This window comes from Microtus oregoni, unplaced genomic scaffold, assembly GCF_018167655.1.
Source record: "Microtus oregoni isolate MIOR12 unplaced genomic scaffold, Mior012 000000F_ref0000247, whole genome shotgun sequence".
In the NCBI taxonomy this organism is placed as follows: Eukaryota; Metazoa; Chordata; class Mammalia; order Rodentia; family Cricetidae; genus Microtus; species Microtus oregoni.
This window is the reverse complement of record NW_024543059.1, coordinates 3,551,686-3,574,300: the sequence shown is the minus strand read 5'-3', so window position 1 is coordinate 3,574,300 and position 22,615 is coordinate 3,551,686. Positions and strand designations below refer to the sequence as shown.

Sequence of the window (22,615 nt, the reverse complement as noted above, 5' to 3'; positions counted from 1 at the left end):
TTTTGAGGCAAGCTGGGCCCCGATTCTCTCACAAGCTGCAGGCCTGGCGCTGGCCCTGGCGTCAGAACTGTCCTGTTTTCTAAGTGTTTCATGGCCAGTGCCTCACTCCTCTTCCCCCACGCAGTAGTGTATGTGGGAGAACGCAAAGGAGCCTGCTCGCCGCTCTCCGCGAGGGTTGTTTGTCTTTCCTTCCTGATCAAGAGAGAAAGGCCAAAGACAGGATGCTGGGCAGGGAGCTGAGGGCAAGAAGCAGAGGTGTGAGTGTCCTGGCTGCCTGCCACTCACCCCTTGGGATGCCACTTGCCCTCCTAGCTGTTGTTCTCACGTTTCAAAGGCGCCCAAGCTGCTTTAAAGGATAGCCATGGCGATCGAAGGCTGGCTGTAGGACTACCTTCACAGGCAGGCCTCAAACAACCAGGGCCCCACAACCAAGGATTTCAGACCATGCCACCTCTGCCCCTAGCCCACTCCACTTCCCAGCAAGGTGAAAATGGGTTTGGCCGGGAACATCCTCCCCTGAAGGACATAGCTGACTCCGAGCCCTCTGGAGAGCAAATGGAACAGGTCTGACCTCTTCTGCTAGGTCTGGCCTCGGATGTTTTAACCCACCTCTGGTCAACTGCTTAACTTAGGGCTGGGACAGGCATAGATCTGGGACAGCCTGGAGCCATCAGCAGTCTCATAAATCAGGTCCAGCCTTTGAAGCTGCTGCAAGCTCCCTGGGGGAACTGAGAAGCCTCAGCTTCTAGAAGCTGTACCCCTCACTCCCACTGCAGTCTGGGGTCCAAGGGGTGAGTGGAGTCTGATTTATGGAGGCCTCAGTCTGGCCTGTGAAGGGAGGCCCCGGAAAGAATGAGTTTGCCCTATGACCTGCCTCCCAGGCCACAGAAAGAAGCAGAGATGCCCTGAAGGGAAAGTCACCTCCCTCCCGGCCTAGGTGACAACTATCCACGTCCCATCCCTTCTGGAATTTGGTTTCCCTCACGCGGAAGATCCAGTTCACCCTTTCAGAAATGGAGACGCTGCTAAGATGGCCCTTTGCAACAGAGGCGCAGTAGGGGGACCAGTGTCCGAATTCCAGCTTGCACGCCCAAGTCTTCGTCATACTCCTGTATCTCACTGTCTTATTGGTCACGTGGTGTATAGCTGGCAGGAAAGACAGGCAGCTAGCAGACATCAGGCACACTGTACAGTGACAGATGTTCATCTCTCCCCCACCCGTTTCTGCTCCTTCAAACAGGAGACAGCATGTTTGGATCCCTGTGCTAACTTGTATTATTCTCTGACCATACCAAGGTCCTAGGCTACTCCTACCTCCACATGTGGCTGTTGTACTCAGGACGTGTGACTAATAAAATTAAAACCTTAATTTTAACTTAATTGCAATTGGAAATTTAAATCTAGCCATGCCATGCTGCGGATGGCTACTATGGTAGCCAATCCGGGCCTTAACCACAGAGATTTGAAGACCTAGCAGAGAATTGGCTCCTTAGAGAAGACTAATTACCCCCTCCACACCTCTAATTTCCTCATTCGTGAGCCAAAGGCTATGGGCGGAGTCAACACTGGTATGCCTCCCTCCATCCACACCTGTAGGTTCTTAAGGGTCTGTTCTGGTTAGTAACCATTTGCTGTGTTGAGAGAAAGGGTAGTTCTAGAGAAGGCGGGAGCCCAGTTTGGGACAACCATCCCATTAAATAGAGTTAGGCTCCTGTGAGACAGAGCTATGGGGGTGCAGACCCAATGCTACCCCCAGTGTTCTCTGGCCTCTGAGGTATCTACCATACTCTCTGGCTTGGGCCCCTGTTTTTTTCTCTCATTGTGTCTAGTGCTTCTTATGCCCCAAGGTCTTCCCCTCCAGGGCCACAATGTTTTCAGAACCAACAGCCTCTGTCATATCAGCTTGACCCTCCCAGTTTGCCCTGAGACAGCATCTGATTGGAGGCTGAAGCTGTCATTCATGGTAGATGGTGCCCCAGGTGGTGTGAGGGGCACCGAGATGGGAGAGGCAGAAAGGAGCAGAATTATGCCACCATCCTTAAGTCTGGTTTGATGGAATCCTGTTTGTCAATGCAGGGTTGGTTCCACTGTGGCCACCTGACCTCATGTTCATAAGAAGGAAATTAGTGTTATCAACCACTTACCTCTCAAGTTCCTCCCACCAGTGAGCTTTCTTTCCATCTTATTGGCCAGAATAAAGCCATGTGATTGCCAATCGCCGTCAGGGAATCTGAGAAATTGAGTAGCTGGGAAACAGGAACTAGGCAGGCTTGTCTTATTTGTCTGACTTGCCTTAGACAAATTTAATTTAGCCTGGGAAATAGTGGGTAGACAGCAAGTCTTGAATTGGCCATCATCTGTGGCTGCCTTCATAACCGTTGGTATAATTAATACAGTGTTTTAAAAATTGCCACATACTTTTCGAAGTTGTGATTATGTTTGAGTTTCTCAAACTTGTGAACAACACAGAAACTGTAATCCTCGAAGTACAGATATAAAGAAAATGAGGTTGTTCGAGGTAAAGGGACTTACTCTGGAAACAGTGAATCTTGATGTTTTCCACATTCTTAAACTCTCCCCTGAGCTGGAGGAGAAACCTCAGAGAGGTCAGCAAGCAGGGGTTAATTTTATTTATACTCCAAATAGCAGCCTTGATGGCCTGGCACAAAGTAAGTGTTCAGCAAATCTTTGCTGGTCATAACTAATGTGTTACTGTGTTTATTGAGAGGATGGACAGAGGTAGGTCCATTCACATAACTGAGGCTTCTGAGAACATGACTTGGAATCCAGGGGCTATTCTTCAGGGAACCATTAGGAGGAGGAGGGGAGACAGTGATGGTTTCCTTGCTTCTAAGTAGCCCCCAAAAGGGTTCTGTTAATAAACATCCCATTTACAGGTCTGTGCTGAGAACATGTGTTTGTACTCACAAGTCTGGCAGTCTGTCTTTCTGGCTGAACTGCGTGTTCCCATGGCAATCTCTAAATCCCTTCTGCACCCCAGGACCTAGAGCAGTGGTTCTCAACTTTCCTATTGCTGCAACCCTTTAACACAGCTCCTCGGGCTGTGGTGACCCCGCCTCCCAACCATAAAATTATCTTCCTTGCTAATCATGACTGTAATTTTGCTATTGTTATGAATTGTTAGGAAAAGATCTGTTTTTTCCAATGGTTATAGGTGACCCCTGTGAAAGGGTCATTTGACCCTCTCCACCCCCCCATTCCCCCACTCCCACCCCCACACAGGGGTCTTGACCCACAGGTTGAGAACTGCTGGCCTGGAGGTACAGGGACTGAGGTAGGATCTGAAAGAATGGGCATGAAGGGAAGAAGAGGCAAATGCCCAACTCTTCCTGTACTCTCCATATGTGTAACAAGGCGGATGTGTAACATATGTGTAACTCTCCATGTGTGTAACAAGGCGGATGTGTAACATGTGTAACTCTCCATATGTGTAACAAGGCAGATGAGTGACATGTGTAACTCTCCATATGTGTAACAAGGCGGATGAGTAACATGTGTAACTCTCCATATGTGTAACAAGGCGGATGAGTAACATGTGTAACTCTCCATATGTGTAACAAGGCAGATGAGTAACATATGTGTAACTCTCCATGTGTGTAACAAAGCGGATGTGTAACATATGTAACTCTCCATATGTGTAACAAAGCGGATGCCTGCACACATGCCAGAGCAACTGCTGAGCCCTGCGCTTCAGGAGAGAGAAGGCTAGGCCTCAAGGGTCAAATGGAAGGGAAAAGGGGAGTCGAGGGAACTCCAGGCCCATGGGAGCCTGCCTTGAGAGGATTTAGCTGCTGGTGTGAGGGGAAGATGTTCTAGGCAGAGGGCAGTGTGGATAGATGCTGAAGGAGAGGGGAGGAGGTAGGGAAAGAGTGGTCTTAAGACCGGTGTGTTTGAAAACAGGGTGGAGAGGATATGAGCATGTACCACCAGGTCTTAGGATTGGCGGGGGGGGGGGGGGTCACAGGGGACCCTGATGAAGACTGAGGAGCTCTGTGGTGGAGTCCGAGGCTGCATCTCTGACAGGCTGCTAACTGCTGTGGCTGTAACCAAGCCACCAAAGGTAGGGCCAGGCCAACTCTCCTCCCATTTAGCTGGATGATGCCACCACAGGGGAATACTTGTGGTCTCGGTCTTTTTTTTTTTTTTTTAGAAAGAGTACTCTGAAGGCTGAGGAGAAGCTTCCAGAGGGTGGGAGAAGGCAGGTAAAATGGGAGATGTGTTTGTTGTTGTTTCTGTATCTCTACAGCCTAGAGTGCTAGCTAGCTCATAACAGGGAGCCAGGAGCTATAGAAGAGCCAGGTGCCGTTCATGCTAGAGCTCCCGGATGTGAAAATGGAGAATGAAGGATCCGAAGCGCCAGTGTTCTGTACAGCTCTCCCTGAGGCCAGGCCAAATCTCCATGTCAGTGAAGTAGTTTTCCCAACTTGTTTTTAACCAAGCATCTGGCAATACACATGAAACCCCAGAAGAACACGCATGTAAAGCACATAAGAAGTAATTGAGCGCCCACCCAGTTTAGTCCAGAGATGAGGGCCCTAGAGCCAATAATCTGGTCCTTCTTTTGTCTCCCTAACACCAGGGACTAGCACATGCCCACTGCCCCCTCCCAAGTCTCCCAAGGATCAGTTTTTCCTGAAGAAGACAGGCTAGCTCTTCTCTCATTTAGCCAAGGGAAGCCTCACTGCTGCAGGACCTCAGGTGGGGATGGGCTACGTCCGGATTGGTTCCTGACTAGATAGTGTGACCCTACAGGATTGAACTACAGAAACCCCATTGGGTATCCCATGTTGTATGCAAACTAGTTCAGATGAGGGCCTTAGGAAAGGGCAATGCGAGGCTTGAACTCACAGAACCCAGGCAGCACCTGTGGTGTGGGCAACAGAAGCATCCAGGAGCTAAAACTTATATGTAGTACATATATATTCAGTGTAACATTTGAGGGGCCAAAATCCCAGCTGTGCAGCTTTGGAGGTGCACTCAGTGTCTCTGGGCCTTGGCTTCTGGTTCAGGAGGATAGCTCGTCTTGCCTTCAGATATGTGCCCTGCAGAAAACTAGATAGCGACCAGACCCAAGCGGAGCTTGGCATACTCGGCAGCTCTCCCCAGACCCTGCCTCCGCCAGCTCCCAGCCTGCCTCGCTTCTACACAAGTGTCTGCAACACTGTTGCATTTCCATTTCGGCAGGAAGCCTCCATCACTCCAGCAAACCTCTGTGCCCCCAGGTGGTGTTTCTAAGCAGTCAGAGGTTTGGCATTTATTCTCAACTGCTTGTTGTTAGATTTTTCAAATAGTAGGATCTTTAAATACCATCAGCCTGATTGTTTCTGCAGATTTGTGACCCCTGTCCCGCATCAGGGAAATCCTCTCACAGGCTGTTGTGAAAGAGGCAGCTACAGCCTAGGGGAAGGGAATCCAGGACTCAGAGGAAAATATCGAATCCCAGCTCTACCTCCTGCCAGCGATGTGACCTGGGACAAGGCTTCATTTCCTCAATGGGAATAACACATATTTGTGTTACACAGTTTCAAGGCCATGTGTACCTGCTGGTGTGACACACTCTCAACATCTCTGGCTGTAAACCTTCCTCCTAGCAGGGTTGGAACGAAATGCTAAGGTTCACTGTGTAAACCTCTGAATGCCGTTTCCCTTCTAAACTGGGGTGGTGCCATGGGGAGACGGTAGTCTGTCAGGTGCTTGCCTTGCAAGCATGGAGACTTGGGTTGACTTCCTAGAGCTCATGTAAAGCCCTTTCCAAGTGTGGAAGGGCATGCTTGCCATCCCAACGCTAGGAAGGCAGAGACAGGAAGAGCTCAGGTTTGCTACCTAGACAGCAGAGATTAGTAGGTGAGCTCCAGGCCAATGAGAGACCCTGTCTCAAGTACAATAGATGCTGCCTGAAGCATAGAGCACAAAATTGTCTTCCATCCCCCACATCCACCGGCCCGAATACACTTGCATCCTCACGCACACAAATGTACCATACACTTAACACAAAGACCTAGAGTGTATAGGACAAGTCCTTGCCCACCAGAGATGGGGTTTATATAAGATGGTAAGGATGTGGCAAGCAAGCTTCATCAAGTACCTACAAGGTAGCCAGTAAGAAAAAGCCAACATTTGGGCCGCAATGTGTACAGTCCAGCCATTGCCAATGACCACGAAGCCAGTGCCGGAGTTAGCTCTCCTGAGAGAAACTCCATGCTTCTCCTGCTGACCTCTGACCTGCTGGAAGGAGCCTGCGACACCTGCTACTCAGGGTAGTCTCAAGTTAACTGACATTGTAGTGTGACTAGCTGTGGTGTGACTAGCCGTAGTGTGACTAGCCATAGTGTGACTAGCTGTGGCGGGACTAGCCGTGGTGGGACTAGCCATAGTGTGACTAGCCGTGGTGGGACTAGCCGTGGTGGGACTAGCCGTGGTGGGACTAGCCGTGGTGGGACTAGCCGTGGTGGGACTAGCCGTGGTGGGACTAGCCGTGGTGGGACTAGCCGTGGCGGGACTAGCCGTGGCGGGACTAGCTGTAGTGGGTCCGGGTAAGGCCTCAGCCTGGTGTATTCCCAGGGTAACCTGGGCCATCTGGCAATACTAAGCCAATCTCTCGTCATAGTTTTAACTGTTAAGGCTTCATATTATCTGAAAGAATCACTGGCCAGGCCCTTATCAATTCTTTCTTCACCCGAGGCTCTCCTGAGCACCCATTTCTTAAATTCATGGGACAAAGAAGAGATAGGACCTAGCAATGCCACCACCAACCCCACTAAGCCATAACAAGGGCGCATCTCAGGGAAGTCTCGACAAAGCGGGCCAGTGTCCAGCCACTTGCCCTGGATGTGGGGCCTTGCCCGGCTGTGCAGAGTGGGAGGAGCACTAATCCTATTTTTGGAAGCTGTTTTGCAGTGGGCACAGAGCCTAAGCCAATTAAAAGCTCCTCTTTGAAGGTGGTTCAGGTTTCCCAGAGAGGATGGGTCGGCACGGTGACCTGGGATGATTGCTGGGATGATTGAAGAGCGGGCTCCCTCTCTTCCCTGCTGGCATGAGCTGGACAAGACCATGAAAATAACAGCCATGGCAAGGAGGAAGGCAGAGCCTGGGTGATTTACCATGGCTCATGCCAACCATGTTCGAGGGTGAGACTCAAACCAGATCGTGCGTGCTCAATCATTGCCTAGATCCTTAGCACATTGTATTTGATCTCTAATCAGAGTATATTGAGGGTCCCAACTGCTAAAGGGAGTTATTTGTGTCTCACCGCAAGGATGAGTGGGTGGAGAAGGCCAGAGCTGCCGTGAGAGCTTTGCGGTGAGGATGAGAACCAGCCAGTTCCAGAGCTGGGAAGACTGGACAGTCGGGAACCACGAGAACGCGAGTTTGCTTCCTGGGACCCACATTAATAATAATAATAACAACAACACTAACGTGTACTGTGGATCCTGGCGCTGGGGAAGCAGAGACCGGAAGTCTTAGGGATCACCAGCTGCCCAGCAGAGCCTACTTTGCAAGTTCCAGGCCAGTGAGAGCCTCTGTCTCAAAAAACAGGTGGACAATATGAGATGGACAGTTCCTGAGGAATGACCTCACATCCACACACATATGCATATTCCTTACACACACACACACACACACACACACACACACACGCACGCACGCACGCGCGGCGGGAGGGGGAACCCGCCAAGAGTTAGCTGTGGTCTTTTCTAAGTGCTTTGTCTCCTTAAGTCACCAGCCCTTACCCAGCTGACCCAGCAGGGAGGTAGAATCAGTGTCTCCTCTTTGGAGAGGAGGAGGAAAGTGGGAGGAAGGGAAAGGAGGGAGTGCAGAGCAGGGGTGTGGATCCTGTCCCCAGAGTGAGGGCTCTCGGTGACCACGGCTGCCCCTATCTAAGGTAGTGTGGGTGGGTGGGTGGTCTGTTAAGAAGACAGCCGGGCAAATGGGGGTTTCTGCTGCCTAGTCAAAATCAGACGCAGCCCCTGTAATCCAGCCTGCTGAGACTGAGTAGCCTGCCCCCTCCCTCTCCTGCAGAGTGGCCTCCAAAGCTGGCACCATTAATTGAGGTTAACAACCCAAAAGGGCAGACTTGATGGAGTGACGGGCAGCGTTTCTTAATGAAAACAAATTTAGGTCTCTGATCAAGAGAACAAAGTCCCCGGGAAGCCAGGCTGCCGTGACCCAAGTGTAACATTAGATTGTGGAAGGGCAAGGGCCAGGGCTTCCCCACAGAGGGGACTAACTCAAGACCCTCCTAAAAGGCAGAGAGACGCCACAGCCACCCAGGAGACAGTTGGCGGGAGCTTGCAGAGGCAACAGAGGGATACAGCTTGGTCTCGGTGCCTGCTGGCTGCTGTCAAGGTAAACACCATCTCAGGTACAGTCGGGATTCTTGGGACCCAGTGGTTAGGAACATACTGAGAGCATCACTTTGGTGTAGTAAACAGAGCAGGAGGAGCGGACAAAAAAAAGCAGGCATTTGTAGCTGGTCCCACGTACAGCCTGACCTAGAGCTGAGGAGAGAAGGAGATGTTCTGTGCCCTTGAGTCTGCAGGTTAGGAACCATGTTCCTGGGTCTGCACGGGGGTGGACGGCACAAGCTCACCCAGGATTTCAACTGACCGGCATCTCCCATTCCAGGCAGTGGGGTTTGTGCCAGTATGCTTCTGCTCCAGCTGGGAGCCTGTTTTGATCAGAATCCTCTTAGCACGGAGATTGGCATTCCTGAAACATATGGAATTCATCCAGGAACGTTCCCTCCTAACTGTGGGGGCAGTTACTCATTTCCTCATCTGTCTTGCCCTCGGGATGCATGGAAAATTGAAGGGCAGACCTTTGCTCTCTGAGCTAGAAGAGCAGAGCTTCGCCAGAGTTCAGGCCCTGCTAGCTATGCAACTGGGCAACAGGGTCCTCCTCCCTGGGTGTGAGTCTCCTGCCTGAGATAGCCCAGCTACTCAGAGATACTGCACTTTCATCCAGTTAACCAATCATTATATATTAATAGTGCCTACTGTTTGATGGGCTTGGGAGCACATAGCTTAGAGTATATGGCTAAGCAGTCACTTAAATAGAGACTACTACCAATATAAGCAGTAAGCTATGGAAGAGGGGTAGCTTAAATCATGCAAAAACAAGGGAGAGGTGTACAAGTTCTAAGGTGCTGTTTTTCACTGGACTCCTCGGAGCCTCACTCAGTCGCTTCACCTATGCTATAGAAATTATAGTAATGTTTACAACAATTTCTCTTTACCATGTAATATGCTACCCCCAAATCTAGTAACTTACACTAATCCTTCATTGGTTCCGAAGGTCATGGAGCTGGGTAGGTGAGTGTGCTTAGGGGTTCACATAGGTGGCTAAATCCAGTAAAATCTTGCTGCTCAGCCCTGGGTCTAGCAGCGAGATCCTAAGTCCTTTGAATCTTGCTAATTGCCCAACAGTAGTAAGAAAAGGCAAGCGCTGATACTCAGGGGTCTTCCCTGCCTCTGCTATGAGTTTGTTTTAGGCTTATGGCTCACAAGGTGGAAGACACACGGCCAACCCTGGAGGCAGGGTTAGGGTGCACGGGGTTTGAATACAAGCAGATGTGATTAATAGGAAGTTGTTACTCTGGCTGTCTATCAGCATACCCAGGTTCCAGGGACGTCTTGGAGATTTAGGAAGAAACGCAAGACGTCTTGCCTGTGGTGTTTGTATTAATACCAATACCCAGGGTTGGATAAATATGAAGAAAGATATTGCATAAAAAAATGGCATGCAAAGTGTGTCTGTGTGGCTAGAACCCTAAGATGGCAGCGCTGTCCATGGTAACGAGACTCACCAGGCTGTCGCTGTCAACCTGGCGTTATCAAGGTGACATGGCGTCTGAAGTCAGACCTCCCCGAGTGCACCTGGTGCCATCTGGCCTCCAAAGGGGAACATTGACCAAATGGGCAGAAAGGAGAAAGGGCAGGTGATAATCGAACTGGGCTACGGTACAGAAACGTCTATCCTGGATAAAGAGGCGTGGTCTACACCTGTTGTTGACTGAGTCCTTGCTCTGTGCCAGGGCCAGAGTGGAGTACTTCTCTTACCTCGTCTAAACCTCAGGACAGCCCTGCACAATGACAGGCACTACTCTCATTTTCTGGATGGGGAAACTGAGGCTCAGGTACTTTATTCGTCCAAATGAGCAGAGGAGCACATAAGCAGATTCGGCGTTCAAATGCAGGTGTGCCTGACTCAAAAGGCATCGACTCGAAACCCTCAAATATTTTGTTGAGCCGATTGTAGCGCACATACAGAAATAACGCAGAGATACTCTGTGCGTCCCTTCCGCGGTTTCTCCAGTCGACGTTTGCAAGCCGTTATCGCGAGAGCATGTCCCCACCAGGATGTTAGCATTGGGACACTCCGTTTCCTTACTCCCATTTCTTACTTCACTTGAGAGTCCTTGGTTAGTTCTAAGAATGTGATGGCGGGGACAGCTGAGTCTGCAGGAGAGGTGGTGTGACGTCCTCCAGCACAGACCTCCTTCACGATGCCCTTTGCAGCCACACTCCACCCGATCCCTCTCTGGTCTCCCCTCCTGAAGCACTGGGATTCCCAAAATGTTATGGAAGGGCTTGATTTCTGTGCTGCCCCCTCCCACCCACACACACTCAGTATAAGTCCCCGGAGATTCACGGGTGCCGTCATTATGTCATCCCTTTTTGTCATCAAGCGGTATTCCATGGGATTCTACTTTGATATAACCAATCCCCTGTCAAGCGACATCTGGCCCATTTCCAGCTGTTGGCTATTCAGAGTATCTCCCCAGTACATGTTGTCCTGTGGGCCTTTGTGTGCACATAAGTTTCCATTTTTGAGGGCTAAATGCCCAAGAGTGCAATTGCTGGCTTGTCCAGTAATTGCATGCTCCGTTTTCTAAGCAATTTGCCAAATTATTTTCCAGGGGGGACTTGCCATTTTTCATTGTTACCAGCAATGCACGGGTGATCCAGTTTCTTTGCATCCTTGTCAGCATTGAGAGTTGTTGCTATTTTTCATTTTAGCCCTGCTGATGCGTATAGGGCGATAGTTCATAGTGATTTCAATTCCCATCTCCTTGGTGACTAACAATGCTGAATATTTTCCCCCCTGGGCTTCTCTGCCATCTGTATAGCCTCTTTGGTAAGATATTTACTCATCTCTTTGGAGTGTTTGTTTAGTTCACTATTGAGTTTTGGGTTCCTGTTGGGATCTCCCTGCTAGGCCTTTGTCGACGGGTGGTTTGCACAAATTTTCTCCTACTTTGTAGCTTAACTTTTCATCCTCTGCAGACTTTTGTAAAACATAAGAATTTCAGAGAAGGATGACTTACCAGTTTTTTTTCCTGTTTGGATGGTGCTTTTGATAAAAAGCCTGCATTTTTATCCACTATGTTCTACTGCTTTCTAGAGCCTGGGGAGAAGAAGTCTTCTCCTGGAGGAGGATTTTCTTGTTTGTGAGCTTTCTAAAGCAGAGCCAGGGCAGCAGAAAATCTCTTTTACAGAAAGTTAAGTGTTAGCTCACTAGCAGAATGGGCCGTGTAAGGCCAGGATCGGAGGATGCAATGTGATAGGCATACGCGGACTGTCATCACGGGTCCATCCAGGGCTGGCGGGGTCTGTGTGGATGTACAGAAGTCACCCAGCATTCGACAAGTCTTGGATGGCTCCCTCATTTACATTCCCTTCCAAGTCTGAGAACCTGAGAGAGTGGTTTCTAATCACCCTTGTCGGAACTTTTTAACAGACATATCTTCCATAGAATAGCCCTGTTATTAATTAAGAAAGGCGTTTTGTGGCTTAGCCAGGTACAGTTGAAGCCATCAGTTACCCTGTTGTGGCAGAAAGCTCAGAGATGAGTAGCCACTGAGGGCCATTCTCAGGGATGGAGACCTCTTCTTGGCTCCCTACTGTTCTAGCAGTTTGCACCACGGCTGCCTTCTCCACTACCTCCACCCTGGCAGAGTGTTCTCCATTCTGACTGCCCTGGAGAATTCCTTTCCTTAAGACACTGAGGAGGCTTAATTACTGATGGCGAAGTCTTTTGAGCCTTTGGATGAAAGGGATGGAGGCAGTGCATGGCTTGATTAGGCGTGTACAACTCTGGGCACAATTAGCTCCGTGAGAGGCTGGTCCTGCCTTTATCTGTCTCCAGTTCTGTGAGACTTACAGAGGCTAATTATTGAAATGAAAATTGCCTGGCCACCCAGCTACTGGCAAGAGGGCCCTAATATCTACCCTAATGACTAGAAGTGGAGGCAGCTTCAGGCACTTAGGGTTTTCCCATCATTAAAGGACTTTTCTCCACCACTGCCAAATTTGAGTACCCAGACACGCAAGTGAAATTCTGCCAAAGCCACTTACTTCTGCCTTGCTTTCTATGTGACATCCCTCTCTGGGACACCCTCACCAACCAGCCTCGTGTGCCTAAGGGATGTTGTAGTTCATGCACCATACAGAAATTCTGACACTTGACAGCCAGCTCTCTCTCCGTGTGTGTGTGTGTGTGTGTGTGTGTGTGTGTGTGTGTGCATGTGTGGTGTGTGTTTATGTATGTGTTCTGGAAGATCAGGGAAGTCTTCAGGCACAGATATGGTACTCATCATCTTGTATGGAGGACTGGGGCTGTGGAAGGCCCCAGGAAGAACATAACAGCTTCTGGCCCCTCACTTCTGGACTGTAGCTGTGCCTCAGCCTCCCTCACTATAACACCAAGTGTCATGAAATCCTTGGGATCCCAGGCTGTTGCTACCCATATTCAAATCTCAGGACTCAGGTTGATTCCAGGGAGATGTTCTCTAAAGAGAAGTTGCGATTTGGAATGTATATTTGGGAAAGGCTAGGCTCGTGGGACCTGGGGCTCCAGCCACCTGAGCAGGTGCTTGGTGACCAAGGAGGGGATGATGTAAGCAGAGGTGATAAAAATAAGAAGTTCTTAGCTGGGTGGTGCTGGAGAGCCCACCCTGGTGGTGAGGATGGGGAGAGCCTGTGGGCTGAGCAAAGCTGATCAAGATATGTGAAAGCCACACTGAGCAAATACAAAGTTTTTTTTAAAGGATTAAAAATTATTGAATGAAATAGGAACAGGTGGCTATGGAGATGCCCAATCAGAAAACAGGGATATTAAAGAAACATAAACGTTTGAGATATTAGGCCATCAAGATAGCTCAGCAGGTATAGTCATTTGCCTACAAGGAGAGCAACCTGAGTTCTATCCGTGGGCTATACATGATGGGAGAGAACCATCTCCTAGAAGGTGACGTCTGACCTTCAGGCTTGCACCATGACAAACCCAGTCACACACACAGTAATCAAGTAGATAAACATAGTAGACAATTAAAATATCAAGTGGGATAAACTTGGATTTGATGCAATTAAAAGAATTTATGTAACTTAACCTGCATCTCAGGAAGTCACAGAAATAAACTAAGAAAAAGTGGTTAAGAAATATAGAGAATAATTTGACAGTCCCTACGAATGTATCTGAGGGGAGGAGGAAGGGGAATAAAATACATTGTATGATATTCTCAAAGAATTAACTAAAAACATATTTTTAAAGAAAGTGATGTTCTTGCCCCTGCCACACTCTGATCCTGGGTCAGTCCCCAAAGGCTCTGAGCCCATAGCATTATAGCCATTGAGTAGCATTTCACTGAATGTTTTACTGTTTCCAGAAGACTTGAATGGCTGCTTGCTGCCCTGAGAGCTGGGTAGCACCCTCAGTTTCCCCCTCCCCATCCGCTGAGGAGGAGGCCTGGTGGGAGCCCCGGGTAATTGCAGGCTAAGACTTGGCCTCAGTAGGATGTGTTCAATCAACCAGCGTCTCCGCTCGACGCTGAATATTTCATAGTGCAGGTCTAGACCCAGCCCACGGGAAGTCGGGAGAAAAGAAAACTTCATGCATAGTTGGCACCCAAACAGACTGAGTTGCAGCCTCAACTTTTGCCAGGGCTTCCTGGGAGAAAGGACAGAGATACTAGTCAGTGAACTTTGGCAGAGGTACGGAATGTCTCAAGGTGGTGTTTATGGAGAAACTGGAGTCCAGGAGGATTTGAGAAGTGGATGGGACCGGCTTCCTGGGGGAGGATGGAAAAGGATGCAGTGGAAAGAGAGGACATCAATCTATCAAGGCCCCAGCAGCTTCCCCTGGGAAAGCCAAGGGACGATGAAGAAGATATTCCTCTCTGGTCCACTGAGTGACTCCAGCCCCAGCCTGGTGGCTGAGTTCAGAGATCATCTCCCCAGACAGCAGAGGCCTAGAGTTCTAGAGGTCCCATCTCTGTCCTTAGGCCATCTGTGTCCGTTGTCCCTTTGCCTCCTCTGTGCTGGACTTAAGAGTAGATGTGTTTGACCTTCTGACAGCTTTGTGGTTCCTTGGAGACCAAATCCAATCCAGCTCCTCAGTCCACACCCCAGGATTTTATAAGGGCCAGATTAGAAGAGGGAGAGGATCCTAAGGAAGATAGACCTGGGGGGAATTTACCAAGAAGGCTGGGACTTGAAGACCATCAGAGACTCAAGGTCTCTGTCTCTGATGAAGAACTCAAGGACACAGACTGGCCCTATCTTCAGTCTGGAAGGATTATTCTGGGGAATAAAACACTAGACATACTTCCTAGACTCCCAGGGAATAGGGCTGAGGCCGAGAGAAGGAAGGAAGCTGAAAGGAGGCAGATTTTTGACTCCATAACAGGAAGTAAAAGCTGGTAAGCAGAGCTGTCCCAGAGTGGAGGTCACGTAATGACGACTCAGTAGAAATGAGACCAAGAGACATCAAGCACCCATTGAGTGTTACCTTCTGTCTGAGCTCTGAGGCGATAGATTCTGTAAGAGGGTCTTGGACTGATCTGTGGCTTCTGGAGCAAAACTTGGACGGAGCGGGATTGTAGACACCACAGCCATCCTAAAACCTCCTGCAGACTGACGTCCTGCTGTGTCCCTGAGTCCTGGACATGCCCAGCCCTTTGAAGGGGAACCCTCTGGCTTGGGATCAGAGTCTCTGTCCTTTGATGCCTGGCCTCTGACAAACCTCCAACAGAAGGCAAGATGGCTCCGGCAAATAGTGGCACCATCTGTCATCTGCCTGGCAGCCACTGATTAGAGATGTCCCCACAGCCAGGCTGGGCACAGGGCCACACTCCAGCCAGCTCACTCCCAGTGAAGCCCTCTCCCTGGCCCAGAGTGCTGCTCCGTTCCAGGCTACCAAGGAACTGCTGTGAGCAGACCAGAGGCCAAGTGGACCGCCAGAGGAGCTGGTACTATTAAAAATGAGATGATGGAACACTGGCACAAATTAGAACGGGGATGAGCAGGGAGGAAGTAGTATAGGTCGGTTTAAAGTTTGAGCCTTGGACAGGACAGCTGAGGTGTGACTCCTACCCATACCCTCCTCCTAACGTGGTCCCCTGAGCAAGCATTTCACCTGTCTGATTCTGGGTTCTCATCTGCAAACTGAGGAGAGGGTATGGTGCGGCTTCAGTGGGGGAGGAGACGAGAATACCTTGCTCTTAGTCAGCACTCTCAACAGCACTGCCCCCCTATTTAAATGGTGAGGGGTCCCCCCTAGTAACAGGGCTATGTAAATGTGTTCGGGGTGTAATGGTGGGCATAAATGTGAAGCCAGAGCTGTAGAATCCGTCCTGGTGTCATGAATGTGTGCATCCCTTTGATGCTGCAGGCCTTTCTTTCCCAAATCCCTAACATGGGGGGGAAGACGCCTCCCCTTCTGGTCTGCAGAGTCCAGCACAGAATGTGGCACCAGGCTAAGGACCATGCCTTTCCTATCCCAGCTGAAAACAAAGAGCAATCACTGAAAGACTAAGGAAAGTAAGATTTATGCTTTTGTACATGCCCAGGACTCCCCGGGACCTTCATTCTGCAGAACACATGTTAGCTCCAAAATGTTTAGGGGCCTTTCTGACACACAGAGAACTAAAAATACCACCCTTTGCTTATGTTTAGCAAAACTGATAAAACTCAGCCCGGCAGGAATTCAGTCAATTTCCTGACTGGGTTTGGGTAAGCAGGTGATAACAGCCCTCTCCCCTGTGGGCTGTGTAGGGGGAAAGATGTATTGGCAGCTGAGGCCTTGCTGTCTATGGATGTCTCCCACCCAGATGTTCGATGCTCCGCCTTTATGTAAATACAACTGGGGGCCATCTGAAAGGTCCAGATGTGAGCTTCTCCCCAGACATGGGTGCTTTGTTTCTGAGACAAGCCTTCTGCACAAACCCCGCACCCAGCTCGTTCTCCTGGACAGTTTGAACCCTACCCTGCTAGGGCAGGCATCAGTGTCTCTGAATGCAGTTGAAGGTACCCTCCCCTGAGGACTTTGCTGAGTCTTTGGCCGGCATTCTCTGCCACATGCACTCCGCTTTTCCTGTCCGCTGGTATTATGAAAATGTATGTCTTCGAGCAGGAGGCTCTTTCCACACCGCAGGTTTCGTCTCCCACATCTTCTCTCCCCATAGTCTGAACTCCAGGAATAACCTGGCTCCTTTCTGCTCAAGGTCATTCATCCATGTGGTGACCTACAACTGTGTGTTCTCATGCCAGCTGGCAACTCATTATTATCCTATGCAAGTAGAATGGGCTTGAAAATACCAAATTCCACCCTTGCTCTAAGATTTAGCGTGGTTTCACAAAGTTCGGGGTTTAGTTGGTAATGTATGGGCTAGGCTGGCGGCTCGGTGGTAAAATGCTTGCTGTGCATGCACAAATACCTGGGTTCAGATCCCCCTTGTGCTGGATGGGCAGGCACTAGAGGATCCAGCAGCCTCACTGTCTAGCCAGCCTAGCTGAACCGGTGAGCTCTTGGTCCAGCGAGAGACCCTGCCTCAAAATATGGAGCGGAGAGCAACAGAAGAAGACAGACCATACACATGCATGCCCTCCACATGCATGCAAGGGCACACACAAGCACGTGAGACATTGACAATATATATGGGCCTCAGGCTGTAACATGAGGCACATTTTCAGTTTATCAGAGCAGTCTGGAAGCCACTAATCTGTGCCACTTTTCTCTCCTGATCTCAAAACCCTCAATTGTGCTCAACTTCTCCATGGTGAAGCTTTAGACGTATCCTTGCCTTAGATACCACTATGGTCCCTGGCAAAAGACCCTGACCTTCTTCTGCCGCTGGCCTCTCTCAGCCTGGCCTGGTGGCCCTGGGACCCTCTCCCTTGTCTTCCCTCCTGTCTGAAGGCTCCTGGGGATCACAAGCTAAGCACGCACTCACCCTGGGCTCGACCTCTGATGCTTCAAATGAAGCTTGAACAGTTAGACAAGACTTCAGCGCTTGGAGAGGAGGGGGGATACCATAAGGGAGGTGGAGGGAGACTCCTGCGGTGCCAGCGTGTGCCCCTGCAGTATTGAAATAAGAAAGAGGATTTAGCAATGATGTGCCTGGTGACTCAGCCTGTGCTGCTAGGTGTGCGATGCTTTTCTTGGCTTTTCAGCGTTTATTCTGTTTCAGATATAGACCCAGACATGAGAGACCCATGTGATGTAGAGTAATTCACTTTTACCCTCCTTGAGCTTTTGTTATCTCATCGCTAAAACAAGAACAAGAGAAAATTGAAAATAAGAGAATGACACCTAGCTTGCACTGTTGCCATGGGAACTGGGAATAATACGCACACAGTAACCAGGACGTGAGGAGGCATTAAGTGAACAGGGGTTTCGTTTGTTTCAGGCAGAGTCTCATGTAGCCCAGGCTGTGCTTCAATTCTCTGTGTAGCCGAGGCTGGCTGACTTTGGGCTCCTGTTCTTGCTTCCCCTTCTCAGATGCTGAAATTGCAGGTGTGTGCCGTTGAGCGCAACATAAACTGATTGCATACATGGCTTCTCTTAGCTTCGTGTTTCCAATGGTGGTCATTGAACCCATCACAGCCTTGCACATGCTCATCAAGAACTCTGCCCCTGAGTGTAGAATCCGAGAGTCCTGGGTTCAAGTCCAAGCCTTGTCCTTTATCCACCGTGTAAACTGGAGCATCCTGACCTCTGTGATAAGAAGCGTGAGTCAGGGTGGGAAGGCTATGCTCTGTACTCAATACATACATTTCTTCTGCCCTCCTGTCCCAGCCCCTTTCTCTGGCCACTGATAGACCAAATCAGATACCCATATCAGAGTCTAACAAGAAACGCAGGAATCTGCAGTTCCTAATTTGTCAATTCCCACCGATGGGCTTTCCTCTGACACGTTAGCCAGGCAGAAAGCTGCCATTGCAAGGCTTCTGGCCCAAGCATCTCTGGAGACAGCAGCACAGTGACCGACTGCTCTGCTGCTCTCCCAGAAAGGGTTCGTTCTCACTGCACCTTTGTGGTGCTGGGACTGGCGCTAGAGAAGACTCCCAAAGAGTCGTGCTTAGGAGAGACTGACCGCTGAGCCCGTGCCAAGGCCTTGATGGCTCCTAGGTGTGGTCAGCATCAGCGTCCTCACACATGGACCGCCAGCGTCAGCGGGGGCCACAGTGGCAGCTGCCTCATGGAGGTAGAGGCCCACAGCCTGGCCCACTATTGACTCCTTGGATATGTATTCACTTTTGCCCAGAGCACCCTTAAACGTCCCCATCTGCTTAAGTTAGCTCACGGTTTGCATTCTTAAGAATATTTTGCTTAGAAACGAAACCAAAAATGAGGGTGATGATGAAGACAGTAACAATGGCATTAATCAGAAATTCTTAATCCCTTATACTGACATAGAGCATTGCAGTTGGCAAAGCATCTGACGAACTATTTGTATCTTAGCTTGAGGAACCTTCCAGAGTCACACAGTTAGGAGGTGGCCAGAGCTCATCCTGCCCCTAAGAGGAGTCATGGCAGCCTCCTGATGACCTTCCTGTCATCTCCAGCTGGTTATTTAGCTCCTATAAACCCCTGCTTCTTCCATAAAATGGAACCAAGTCACAGAGATGGAGACTGTGAGAACAGTAGCTCATGCCAGCCGATTGCAAATTGTTCTGGAACTCTGTGCCCTGGGTGTGACAGAGTTGCCTCTTGAAATCTGAAGTTCAGGAAATGCCATATAAGAGAGCCTCGAGTGAGCATCTTCTGGCTTTGTGACTATGTGATGGAGGGGCGTCAATAGCAGAACAGAACGTGGGGGAGGCCCATGCTTAGGCCCCACTTCCCTCTCCTAGGAAGCCCCCAATCTCCTCTGGAGGCCTCCAACCTCATAACCTCCTCCAAACCTAATCATTTCCCAAATACCATCAACACAACCATGGTGTGAAGGAGGGGCCGGGAGGGGTGGGAAGAGACGCAACACCCATTCAAGGCATAGCAGTGGGTAAGAAAAATACAAGGCGTGTTGAGGCAATGTGTTCTCTCCAGCTGGTCCTTGACCCATCCATGGATTGCGGAGCCACGCACAGGAGCACCTCCCGCGCCATCTCCCCATCCTTCTGTCAGGAGCCGCAGGTCGCTGCAGGCTTCCAGGGAGTTCGTTCTCCTATCATTCCTCTCTCACCCAAGCTCTTCTCACTCTGCTAAACACCAATTTACGTGTGAACTCTCTCTGACCCCCTATCTGTACAGAAACATAAATATTTACTGAATTGCTATGTTAAGAGGGGAAGGCGGGCTCTCCTTGCCTCTGCTCTGCTTGGGGACGTCCCTGTTGGTAGCAGCGGCGTTCTTGGGAACGGGCATGCAGCTGCGTTCTTCATCTTAAAGCTGCTGTGTTCAGTCAGAAGAGCCACACTGGTGGGGAGTGTTGTCACCCACTAGTTTAGCAGCCGTGGTAGCATATATTTCTGTGAGGTGCTCCTGTTTTGATGGTAACTGACATCTAGTTGAGGCCTTCTCAATTATGCCTTTGAAAATGGGGTTTCTGAAGTTAAGAGTTAATACATATTGAGTGTTAATTGTGTGCCGGGGGCATGTATTGTCACATTGAATTCCCAGAGCAGCCAAGAGAGGATTTGCTGGTAAGGAAACTGAAGCATAGATAGGTTAAGTATCTTGCCCTAAAGCCACCCAGCTGGTCAGTGCAGGGAAACAAACCTGCAGCACAGGCTGATCACAACATTCAAAGGACACATGTAAGTAGCACCTCTAGTTTAGTTTTTACATTCAACTAGTTTTGTTGTGAGATATTACTAAAGCAAACCGCCGAAAGTTTGCTGGGGTCACAGGAACGAAGTTAGTGCCAAACAGTCCTCTATTCCCTGATTTGCTCAGGGAGCATCTGCAAGCACCATGAAGGTCAGGCCTGCCCTAAAGGGAAGGTAGACTCCATACCAGTAGCCGCTTATCTGTGTGTCCCAGAAAGGAACGACACGCCCCTCGTGGTGGGGACTGTGCCCCCTGCACAAGGAAGTGGACATGGGTCTAGGGATGGAACGAGATGATCTGAATCTAGAAGTTCATTTCGGTTAAGAAGCTAGAATTGGTCCTAGCAGCTAGGCCATGATGCGGAGGGGGCACAAGCAGATCGATGGTGTGAACTGGGCTTTGGGAATTCAACCGGCACAGCCGAGGATGGCAAAACCATCCAACAAACCATGTGCCAAATTCAGTTTCCTGGGTCATAACGTGTGACCTTGGGCAAATCTTCCTAGACAGATTTGTGGGTAGTCCTACGACCCATATAGGAGGATTGGCACGGCAATCTGACACGTTATCACTTATGACAGCAGGTAAATTCAGCACCCAGGAAATATTGGCTCGGACCACAAATATATTTTCTACTGCTGGTGCTAATTTGGTGTGATTATGAGTGCGTTAGTACTGCCTGTTCATGATAGCTAATCTTTATCGTGTGCGTGCATGTGTGCGTGTGTGCGTGTGTGTGTGTGTGTGTTCATATCAGCAGCATTTCCCCCACTCCGGGGCTAGGGAAGCCACAAGGCTCACCCAGATTAAACCAGAACAGTGCTATGGATCAAAAGCCATTACTGAATCCTAATATCAATTTAAAGAGTTATAATCAGCCTTCCTTTAAAAATTAAAGATCGATGGGCTAGAGAAATAACTCAGTAGTTAAAAGTGTTTGTTCCTCTTTCAGAGGACCCATGTCAGGTAGCTCACAACCAGCTGTAACTCTAACCCTGGGGAAGTGAGGTGCTCTCTCCTGACCTCTGCAAGTGTGCACACATGCCCCCCCCACACACATACACATACAATCTTTTTAAAAAAAAACTATTAGATTAACCTGGGAACTATGAGCAAGCATTAGCTTCCATGCTTCTATAACTTTTATAGATTTTTCTGCTTCCAGTAACATATTCCATAAATATATTCACTTACCAAAGTATGTATGGGATGCATTGCGAGTTGGTTTCTAAGCTGAGAATTGCAGTCAGGGAATTCTGAAGGCCCCAGGAGAGAAGGTGTGGATGCTCTCTGGTCTTCCCTGTGGCCTTGCTTTTCACACCCTCAGAATTTGGTCTTGGCAGTGAGTGTTGGGAGGCTGAGCATCAAGACAGCAGAACTCAAGGGCTGGAGAGATGGCAGAATACACTTCTGGATCCCCATGTGGTGATCCAATGCCATCTCCTGGCTTCTGCAGGTACCAGACACACCCTTGATACACATACATACATACATTCAGGGAAAGCATTCATACACACAAAATAAAAATAAGTAAATATTTTTTCAAAGACGACAGAATTTAGAGCCTAGATTTGGGCCTTCATCATATGAATTAATTCTTGTGTGTCTTGGGTTAAACCACTGGCCGATTATCAAGCATGTTTTGAGAATGAAGACCCCAAGAAATTCACTCCGTATTGACTGCTTCTAGGCACAAATTTGGTCTCTGTAGTAATAATGACTTCGCTTCTACTGACTCATGTTACATGCCTAGGTGGGAAGCTGAATGGTTCAGGATCCATGAAAACAGTCGCATGTGTGCTTCATGGTTTTTATGCAGCACCAATAAAATCACAAATGTTTATGCTCTGAAAAGTGAAGGAAAATATGTCAGGAAAAGTCTAGAGTAAGCACTCGGGATCCATAATCCCTCCAATGACATCGAGCGCTAACTCCAGACCATCTCCCTGCAAAGTGGTTGTGGCGTTCAGCTTAGGGTATAGGGCTGGTCTTAGTGCATCCAGAGGGCTTCTTAAGAGGGTGGACAGAGTCTCCCACTGGAGTAGAGCTAGGAGCTACCCTGGAGAGACTCTTTGAGGAAGGAAGGAAGAGAGAAAGGGATGGAGGGAGAGAGGGAGGGAGGGAGGAAGGAAGGAAGGAAGAGAGAGAGGAAGGAAGGGAGAGAGGAAGGAAGGAAGGAAGGGAGGAAGGAAGGAAGGAAGGAAGGAAGGAAGGAAGGTCTGAAGAGCTGATGCAGGTGCCTATGACCACAAGCCAACCTGCTAGTCCTCCAACCAAATCAGGCTTTGTTTGTCCTGCAACATGTTGCGAAGTCAAAAATAAAAAAGTTTATATCTTTAAATAATGTATTTCAATTCAAAATCCAAATTCCCAGCTCATCTTAAAATTTCAGAAAACATCTCCCAACCCCTCCCCGCCAAACACCAGTGGCACCATTGGCAGGCACTAAATGCCACTCTGGCTGGCAGAGTCTTGTCCAGCAAGAGTCCCCGGTTTTGTTTTGTTTATCACAGAGCCTCCTGCTCTGCCATTTTTTCTAGCCAAA

General features: G+C 49.3%; 1 protein-coding gene across 8 annotated transcripts in view; it reads left to right on the top strand.

The window, feature by feature from the left end:
* Nucleotides 1-22,615, top strand: part of LOC121459150 (teneurin-4) — a 667,715-nt gene that overhangs the window by 302,402 nt on the left and 342,698 nt on the right. The window lies entirely within an intron of this gene.